Consider the following 10,883-nt stretch of genomic DNA (forward strand, 5'->3'; position numbering starts at 1 on the left):
CAGGTCACTTCCGGGGCGCTGGGAGCGGGGCGGAGTCTGAGGGGAAGCAACTTCCTGTCCGCGGGCTGAGAGGAGGATGTGGGGGCCGGGGCTGGAGAACAATGGCCGGAGGGAGCGGGCCTGCTGGTGTCCACCCTCCGCGCGCTGAGGGCGGGCTGCATTGCCTCTCGGGCGACCCCACCCCCGGTCTCTGCGCCCGGCGAGGTGAAGTCACCTCCCCGGGGCCCGGGAGGGGCCGCGGGCCTCGCAGAGTTTCCCGGATCTCGGCGCCGGCGCCACGACGTCCTTGTCTCTCTTCTGGGGACCAGGAGGGGGTTCTTGGGGAAGGAGGGGGAGAGCGGAAGCGGCCATCTTGCTTCCAGGGGGCGGCCTCTTCTCCCGGGGCGTCCTAGGCCACTCCGTCCTGTGGCCGGGATTTTCCCGAGTGGAACCGGCGACGTGGCTCGTCGCGGGCTGAATCTCTGGAGACGGGTCAGTCGCCTGCCCTGGCTGGAGGGTCTCGGTGGCCGCCCTGGGCCTCCTGTCTAACAGCTGATCCCGGGAGGACTCGCATCCGCGGATAGTCGGGGATCCTTTTCTGAGGATTCTCGAACCCACTACGACACAGTGGGTCTGATGTCTGGTGTGGCACTGAGATCATCCCGCGGCCCCATCCTGTGATTTGGGAGCCTAAATTGGAAGTAGTTCCACTAAATCGTTTGCTTTATTTAATCCTTCCATAGGTTCGAAATCGATCGTTAGACTAACATGCGTTAACAGCTCCCCTCTTAACTCTAGACATTTATTCCCTTATCCTCTTCCCTCCCCACCTCGCACCTGAGTAGCAACACTCATTGCTTGACACAGTCCATTCAAGGGATGCCCAGAGTAATGGAAGCAAATAATTACGGTTGGAAGTATGGCATATCAAGGTATACAGAGAAAGGAATGGATGAGTTTACTAAAACTGTCAGATTTTCAAGATAAACAGGGGTTTTACAGCACCAAAAAGGGATTTTACAGCACATCGAGATCCTGACAAAAAGGACATGAAACAAAGGAACAAATAAAGACTATTGAGAAGTCTGAGTAGTAATTACAGGACTTAAAAGTTCAAGGCTGGGCAGCTGAAAAAGATGAAGCTGAAGAAGCAGTCAGGAGTCAAACATGAACTGTCTTTCATGCCGTGGTGAGGCCATGAATAGAGGAATGACCCTGGACAGACTGACAATTTAAGCTGTTGGTGGAGGACAGGTTAGTTGAGGGGAGGGGCAGGGTAAGCAGAGAGCTTGCAGACAAGGAGCCATTACAGAAATCAAGAGAAAGGATAACCATAATGTGAGTGGCAGTGAGTATCCGAAGAAGATTGATTCCTAAAATGTTCAGGATGCCAAGTCAACTAGTTATGATGATAGATTCTTGGGAAGCAGGTGCTTGCTGGATAAAAGAATGGAAGTGACAATACTGATGTTCTGCTTTTGGGGGAGGGTAAAGGTGTATTTTACCAAATGAAATAAGGATTGGGATGGGGTTGGGGCAGAAAATGAGTGCCATTTTGGACCTGACGTGTTTTATGTACCGATGGTGGTGTCTAATGGCAGTTGCTGTGTGGGTCTACAGCTCTGGGTAGGATGGGATATGAAGTTACAAACACCACAGGCTTGTATTACCACACCCGAGCCAACTGCAGTCTCACTTTATTGAGCACAGATTCAAAGCCACTTCTCCTTTCTCCCTAATTTTTCTTGGGAAAAATGCTGAAATATTACATTGAAAAAAATCCCCATGTGGTGATATATGCATAATGGTCTTCTAAGGACTATATTTCTTCTAAGGGCCGTAAAGTTTAGGCTTACAAGAAACTGAATATGACAAAAGTATAACTAGTATAGCATCATAAAATCATTGTTACCTTAATTAAAATTTTTAAAATTTAATCATTGACAAGACAGGTTAGTTAAACTAGCCACAGATGGAGGATTGAGGATATACCTGTTGAATGGAGAGCTAGGAGGAGGATAGCTTTAAGAGTGAGCAAGGGGAACGCAATGAAAGACAACCTCAAGCTCGTTAGCCAGCCTGTCTCAGCTGATTCTTGTTTGTTCACAGCCATGCTAACCTAGCTTAAAGCAGTCAGAAATAGAATGGATCATTTTCGAGCAGAAGCTTCAGAAAGCCACATATAGCAAAAGCCCTATAAATAATAGGTACAGTGGCAAACCAAAGACTAATTATTAGTTGTTATTCTATATTCCTGTATAGCAGGATTTTTTGAACACAAAAAATGAGGAACTCTCACCTTTAGTTCTTAGATTATTCAAATACATTTATTCTCAATTTTCCTAGAATAAAATTACATTTAGGTGTATTGACCAACCATGTAATGGATAATATACTGAACTAGAAATGAGAGCAATGATCTTGAGTCCCAAAGTTCTTTTCACCATATGACCCAAGCAAAGTCATTTAACCTCTCTATGCCCTAGTTTCTTTGACTATAAAATAGAGATTATAATAACTTTCTACCAGCCTGCCTCTCAGAGATAAATAACAAATTAATGCTTTAAAAGCTCTTTGAGGTACTTGGATGAAAGGGCATAATTTTAAGTATATATTATTAATAATTAGCACTAGTATCCAGTAGAACTCATGAGCATTTCAAAATTTCCTGCCTGGGCACCTCAAAGAACATGAAAGGTTCTGGTTTAAAATATACTTAGATTTGGGAATTCACTGACAGTCCAGTGGTTAAAACGCACTTTCACTGCTATGGACCCAGGTTAGATCGCTGGTTGGGGCACTAAGATCCCACAAGCTGTGTGTTGTTGCCAAAAAAATTTTTTTAATGATAATAATAAATACACACACACACACACACACACACACTTAGGTTTCTTATTGACCTTATTGTTAATTATTATTTATAAACCAACCTTATGTACTAACGTGGTATGAGTAAAAAGTAAGAGGAGAAGAGTTTTAGTAACTACAATTCTTATGTTTTCTGCTACTTATAGCTAATATATACATTGGGGAGACGTATGAGATAGGTATGCTTTTGTCAGAATCATGTTTTAGAATTAATGATTAGTCTACTACAGTCATTTAACTGGAATTTTGCATTAAAGCATTACTCACGTCCCCATAGAATAATAAGACTTAGCATGCAGTTACATGTTTGTCTGTAGCATGAAGGTGAGCATTCCTATAACTCTTCTGTCATTCTCATCATTGTTTAATCAGAAATACAAAATAAAATACATAGTCCTCTGAGGTTTTGTCCAGTGTCTATCCCTAAAGTAGATGAAATTTTGCCTCTTAGATTGGTTTCTTCAGTATTTCTCTTTTGAAAGGTGTATGCATATATAAACACATTTAAATATATTCATGACTATATAATGTACACATTTATTTTTATATATGTGCTTATCATATACCAATTTATAAACATATCAGTGTACAAAAGCTACACATATAGTAGTAACTGGTAACAACAAAAGCCTCCTAGATGTATTGGGGGCCAGATGAGAAAGTAGTTGGTTATTAGCAATTTATCTCTAAACTACTTGAAATACATGTTTTATTACTAGTAGAGTTATAAGCATTGTCCGTAATACCCATGGTACATTAACATTTGTATTATTTGATTTTATTTTCACAACAACTTTATAAGACATGCATTGTTCAAAAAAATAGGTTCAGAGGGCTTAAAGACTTGCCTAAGGGCTGAAAAGTCTTGCTACAAATTGTCAAGTAGCAGAGTCAAACTCACATCTCTTATCCTGAGGCTCTCAAATTACTGTTCCTTCTAGTTCTTTATATGATGGTTACCAGCTTGATATGACAGTTATGCCAGAACATATTTATAATATGAGCATTTCTGGCTTATGATTGATTGCCTGTAGAATCTGTAAAATTCAGCCAAACTTAAGTTTTTAAAACTTAAACTGCTGTTCTTATGTTTATGGCTGTGTCTATCGCCTTGAAGACAGGCACTTACTTTTATTCATGTTCATGGTGTCAGGCATTAGTACTCAAAATATTTTAGGGATGAAAATAAAAAGTATATTGTGATGATTAGTTGAATACTTTAAGGGGGAAAAAAATCACCTTGGAAACTTTTAGGTGTGTGAATATGTGTGTGTGTGTGGCCATTTTCTGCACATCCAGGTAAAGATAATTTGTTTTGTTTTGTTTTATAATTGAAATCAGTGAGACCATTGCCTCCATTTCCTGCTTCATTTTATTGCCATCAGGCCTAAAGCGGTAGGTTTACATAGGTGCTGTAAGTGACAGTCACTTGTATGATACCATTCCTAATGTTTCTGTTTGGACTTAAATATTCTAGATGGCCCTTTTGTTGTGGCCACTGTAGTGAGAACGTGTAAAGAATGGAGTTCTGACATTGAGGCTTTACAATCCTGCCCTTCATGTCCACTCTTGTGAACCACATATTTCCATACTTTTTCTGTTGGGATTAAAGGATAAGACTACTAGATCAATGGTTCCCAAGTATTGCTGCTCACCAGAATTTGTACAGACAGTCCCTGACTTTACGATGGTATGAAAGCAATACTCGTTCAGTGGAAACCATGCTTCGAGTTTTGAATTTTGAACTTTTCCTGGGCTAGCCATATGGGCACGATTCTCCCTCTCTCTCTTTCTCTCTCTTTCTTTTTTTTTTTGAGTTTAAATGCATTTTATTTTTAGACAACCTACATGACACGTTTTTTTTTTTTCCTCAAAAACAATCCCTCCGCTCCAAACAAATCAACATCAAAACGAAGAACTCCAGATGACATCAGTCCCATTCATCTAAGTCCTGGTGTTGTGTGGATGAAAAGCAGCAGCCAGCCAGTTATGGCGAGCAGGTGATAGATCCAAACAGCCAAATTTGTTAACATTTTTCCATTTCTAGGCCATCCTTAAAGAAAATTATATATGGGGTCACACCATCCTCACGGTAATCCAGCAGAGCAACCATGCCATCTGGATTCATGTTTTCACCAATAAAGAACTGATAGTTTTTGAAATTAGCAAGGATATTCTTGATTCGTTCTGCAGCCCCTGTCATAAAAGGTTTTCCTCTTTCTGGTCTCTGTTCTTCAAGCTTCCCTTTGATTGACTTCATGTAATCTTTGATGTACTTCTTGTAGGCTTCTTTTGTGAAGCTGGTTTCCTGCAAGTGATGGTTCATGACAATATCCACACCAGTGATTACTGTGCTTTTGGTACCTTCGCCCTCGGGGCCTTCAGCGGAGACATTTCCACCAATGAGCTAGTCATCAATGTTACCCCCTGTCCTACTGACCATCTTCCCCTCCACCTCCAGACACAGCCCGTCCGCGACCTCCCGGATCTTGTAGATGTCAGAGAACATCTCATCATGGCTGATGAGATCCCGGTAGATGATCATGATGGCGACTGGAGGGAGACAACGGTGGCACTAGCTTAGGAGCATGGAGCTCAGAGCGAGCGCGGTGCAGCCGGAGCGGCGCTCGGGGGAGGGGGGAGCGGGCGGAAAAGGCCGACTCTGCCGCTCCCCAACCTCATATAGAGGGCACCTCTCTTTCTCTCTTGATGAAATGCCAGCTCCCAGTCCAATACACTTCCAACCACGCTGCACCCAGACAACCATTCACTTGTGCATTTGTAGAACAGTATTCACTAAATTACATGAGATAGTCAGTACTTTATTACAAAGCAGTTTTTTGTGTTAGATGATTTTGTCCATCTGTAGGCTAGTGTAAGTGTTCTGAGCACATTTAAAGTAGGCTTGGCTCGGCTGTGATGTTCAGTAGATTAGGTGTATTAAATGCATTTTTGACTTACAATATTTTCAATTTATGATGGATTTATTGAGACATAACCCCATCATAAGTTGAGGAAGATGTGTAAAGCTTTAAAGGAAATTCAGATTCTTGAGTCCCACTCTAAACAAAGTCAATTAGAAAGTCTTGGGTGAAGCCTTATATGTATATAAATTGAAAAATATAACAAATATAAAGAGTTATATTTGTAGCTATAACACCCTCCTTCAAATTCTGATCATCAGTTAGGTTTGGGAGGTTCTGGTTTCAGTAACTTATCCAATGCCACACAGAACCCTAAATAGAGCCAGAAATGAACTCAAATCTTATAAGTCCAAGTTAAATGCTTTTCACTGGACTTTTGCTGTTCTTTTACTGATTACATATGATGGGGTAGGATGGAAAAGTGGAGAAAAAACAGCAATTTCAATTAAAACTTTTTACCATGTTCTGTTACATGGTTTTAAGATTAAAAGAGCTAATATCTTAGTGAACTTAGAATAATATCTGGCACATGGCAAGTACATGTAAGTGATAAATGTTAAATGAATAGGTTAAATGTTAAGTGAATGCTGTTGTCTAATTACAGCGTTCACTTTGCCCAGGGTTAAAGTGAAATTGAATTAGATATAAACATTTTCTATGTAGAAAAAAAACTGTATGTAAATAACAGTGGCATCCTCAGTATTTTTTTTTTTTTTTTTTGTCTTGGAAACCCTGAATTTGTATAGCTGAAAATATTTCTATGTTGTTTCTTTTCATCTTTTTGACATTAAGAGAAGTGTTAATAATATACTTATTAAATGAAGTTTTGGATTTGCAGCTGTGTAGTATTCTTATATTATTTTATTTAAGATATAGTTAAGGTGCATGGGATGATGTATTTTACATTGTCCTTCTATCACTGAACTAGCTCCAAAATTGATTTTTACTGCTATGAAATCAAGTATTCATTTTTCAGAAGCCATTGTCTGCCTGGATTGATCATCCAAATGAAATATTTCCCTTGAATGAGGTAATAGATATGCTTGGTTCTATCTAATTTCCTTACCTCTCTACAGGTTTCTTCAGAGTCTTTCAACCTTGAATAAGTTTTTATACTTATTAACTATAAATAAAATTGTACATTTTCATCACCAGTAAATGAAGAAGCCACTTTGATATTTTAAAGGGCTGTTTGATACATTTTGATAAAGTCTGTGAAAATATGCCTTTGGTCAGAATCTATCATTGTGAAAATTGATATCCATTTCAGTTTTGTTCATTTTATAAGTTGTATTATTTTTCAGAGGAATCACCACATACCCAGCATCGATTTCTAGTGGCTCCTGATTTTTGCGTGTGTGTGTACACATACACAGAATACCTTCATACCTTCATGTAGAATACAAATTTAGTCTTTAATATACTTCATTAAAATGAATTACTCTATCATAAATGAATTGATTTGTCCTGGAAAAGTGTAGAGGTAGGGATAGACTAGAACAGAAGGTATTTATAAAGTCAGGAGGACTCTGGTAGGTAGCAAGGATTAGACCAGAAAGTACCAGATCTGAGAAACCAGAAGGAAGAATTAGATGCCATCAGTAGGGAAGCAGCTGACTATTTGAGTCCAGAGTCAGTCAAGGAAAGGGAATTAAATTAGCATTTATTAAATATTTACTATATTTCAAATGTCTCAAGCACCTTACAAAAGAAGGAATGTCTGGCTAGGTCCCATAAATCTAGATGTTTTGAGTCTTGGGGAGTTAGAGAAAATAGTATTAATAAGTAATTGTTAATTATATTATTGTCTAAATTTTATTATTTATTTATTTTAGATTATAAATCACATCTTTTTTTTTTTTTTTTTTTTGCGGTATGCGGGCCTCTCACTGTTGTGGCCTCTCCCGTTGCAGAGCACAGGCTCCAGACGTGCAGGCTCAGTGGCCATGGCTCACGGGCCTAGCTGCTCCGCGGCACGTGGGATCCTCCCAGACCGGGGCATGAACCCGTGTCCCCTGCATCGGCAGGCGGACTCTCACCCACTGCGCCACCAGGGAAGCCCTAAATCACATCTTTTTATTAAATAATATTAGTACTTAAACTTAGGCTTTTAATTAATTGATTTTAATAGCAATACTTAGATAGTCCCTGATTATTCTCACTACCTTTGAAAAATCTTATTGTCTACATTTTAAAATACTTATACTGTGTTGTAATAATTAAAACTTATGTGAGAACTATATATTAGTTATTATAATCAAACCTATAACTTTTGAACTATGACCATCCCTTCCTTCATTCTTTTCACAACAGAAAGCCATCGTTCCGTCTGGATTCTGGATCTCAGCTCCTCCTGTCTACTTGAGGACCTTGCTCCATCGTTCCGTCTGGATTCTGGATCTCAGCTCCTCCTGTCTACTTGAGGACCTTGCTTTTGTTGTGTCTTCAACCTCACTCTACTGGTTCCTTGCCATTAGCATTCTCATTTGTTTAAAGTGTCTCCCTCATACATATCCTCTCTCCCTCTGGCTTCTACCCAAATTCTCCTTCCTTTCACTAGAGAAAAATTTTCAAAGAATTTTCTGTGCTTGCTATCTCCACTTCCTCACCTCCAAGTTATTCCTCAGTCGTAGGTAGTCAGGCTTTCATTCCCAACACTGCTGTGAAATGACGCAATAAAGTCACCAATATCATCCCTATTATAAGATATCCCTTAGTTTTTAATGTTTCAACAGCATTTGAAGTTGTTGACTGTTCGTTCCTTTTTGAAACAATCTCTTCTCTCAGCTTCTGGAAAACCACACTTCATGTTTGTTTCCTTTCTGGCCACTCATAATGTCCTTTGGACACTGCTGTCTTTGCTTAAATACTGCCATTTCAAGGAACTCTAAGGCTCTATCACTCTAGTCTAGTCTACACATTCCTCTTGGATTATCTCATCTATGCCATGGTTTTATTTCTATAGGTTGATGACTTCTAGACATGAACTCACTCCTAAGCTTGAAACCTATGTATTCAATTCCCTAGTTGATACCTCTTGGATGTTTTTTAGGAAACTAACTCAAACACAGCATGTCCGAACTGAGCTGATGCAATCACCCACCCAAAGGCAGAAGCCAGAAATCTACATGTTTACTTTGAATTTTCTCTTTTCCTCAACATCCATTCCATCATCAGGCTCTGTTAAAACTTCCTCCTTAGCACATCTCAAATCATCCATTCCACTCCATTTCTTCTTTTTTTTTATTTTGAAGTTGCCTTTTTAAAAAACTTTTTTATTGAAGTATAGTTGATTTACAATGTTGTGTTAGTTTCTGCTGTACAGTAAAGTGAATCAGTTATGCATATACATATACCCACTCTTTTTAAGATTCCTTTCCCATATAGGTCATTACAGAGTATTGAGTAGAGTTCCCTGTGCTATATAGTAGGTCCTTATTAGTTATCTATTTTATATATAGTAGTGTGTATGTGTCAATCCCAATCTCCCAATTTATCCCTTCCCCCCTGGTAACCATAACTTATTTAAAAACAGAAATAGAGTCACAGATGTAAAATAGTCTTTGAAGCCATTATATTTTGGGGTTTTGTTAGCAGCAGAACACCAGTATTCTTTATTGTTAGTTATAAAATGATTCCTATCTTCTCAATATCAGTTGAACAGGTGGCGGTATTGACACAACTGTGAAAATTTGCAAAAAAGAATTCTGTCTGGAGAAATGAACAGTTTTCTCACTTCTGTATAAAGGTAATGTGCCATGGGGAACTAGGGCCAGCTCACACTGGCTTATGAGGTACCCATTCCCAGTGTGTACATCTCTTCCCAACCAGCCAAGGTGGAAGTAATTACACCATGGAAATTGGCAAGCATTATAAATCAGGGCTATCCACACCCCCTCCGCCCCCACCCCAGAGAACTGGCTTACCAGCCCACCTCTGGGAATCCACTCCATTTCTACTGCCACTTCCCTAATCCAAGGCATTATTACCTGCTTACTATAATTGCAGTACAGATCAAACAGGTTCAGTCTCCACCCCACCCCACCCAAATCCATTCTTCCCATTGCAACCATCATGATCTTCTGAAGGCGAATATGTCATATAATTCCTCTGCCTAAACTCCTTCAACACTTCCATTAATCTCAGGATAGTCTGAATTCCTTTATGTGTCTTATGCAGCTTTATGCAATCTAATGTCTGCTTATCTCTGTAGTCTCATCTCTGATCACTTACTGTTTTCCCCTCACCGCCCCCCCCACACACACTCATGCACACAGCTCTAGCTCCAAGAATATAAGTAGCTGCCTGCTTTGCAAAAAAAAGTATGAATGTTAAATAAGCAAAAGTTAAGACATATTATACCAGGTTTTTAAGATTATAATATAAATAGTATAAAATTCCCAATATAAATTTTAGTTTTATAATATATAGATTTAGTATATAGATTACTATATATAGATTATATAAGTATACTAAAGTATAGCAAATCCAGTATATAGATTTAGTTTTTAGTACATAGATTTTAGTTTTTAAACACCTGTCATATGTATATACTTAAAACATAGATTAAACATTAAATATGATTAATTTAACTCACATTCTAATTCTCTCACTCATTTGTGGTGACATTTGGTAGACAAAAGTTGGTTATGTGTATTTGCAAGGTATTGATCATTTTTGCTAATGTCACAATCTTTGGAAAATTACTGAGAGAAATTTGAATTCTAGCTTTTCCTGATAACAGATTCTTTAGTAAGTTGCATTTGTATTCCCATTTATACCACATTCTTTCTGTGTTTGGATCATTGGAATACTTATGGATGGTAATTATCAATTCATAATTTTAACAGTCTCTCCATTTCCTTTGTCATTGTGGTTTATAATATGTTTTAGATACAGTGGTCGAGGATAAATTTCCAGTATTTCCTAAATGTGCTTTAATATAGTTTTTTTCCTTCACATTTGAACTCACAGGCAGTCAACTTCAAGTCCAATGAACATCTGAACTGGGCTAAAGGTTCACAACTTTAGGCAAATCTGATGTTTTTTTTTTGTCTTTGTCTAAATTATACTGTTGTTAATAGCAGCACTCATTTTTTCATTAATTTT

The 10,883-nt window shown here is 38.7% G+C and overlaps 1 pseudogene; it reads right to left on the reverse strand.

Annotated features, from left to right (window-relative positions):
* Nucleotides 1-4,639: 4,639 nt before the first annotated feature.
* LOC137228851 (translationally-controlled tumor protein pseudogene) lies at nt 4,640-5,515 on the reverse strand (annotated as a pseudogene).
* Nucleotides 5,516-10,883: the final 5,368 nt, after the last annotated feature.

Source organism: Pseudorca crassidens, chromosome 8, assembly GCF_039906515.1.
Source record: "Pseudorca crassidens isolate mPseCra1 chromosome 8, mPseCra1.hap1, whole genome shotgun sequence".
Classification (NCBI taxonomy): Eukaryota; Metazoa; Chordata; class Mammalia; order Artiodactyla; family Delphinidae; genus Pseudorca; species Pseudorca crassidens.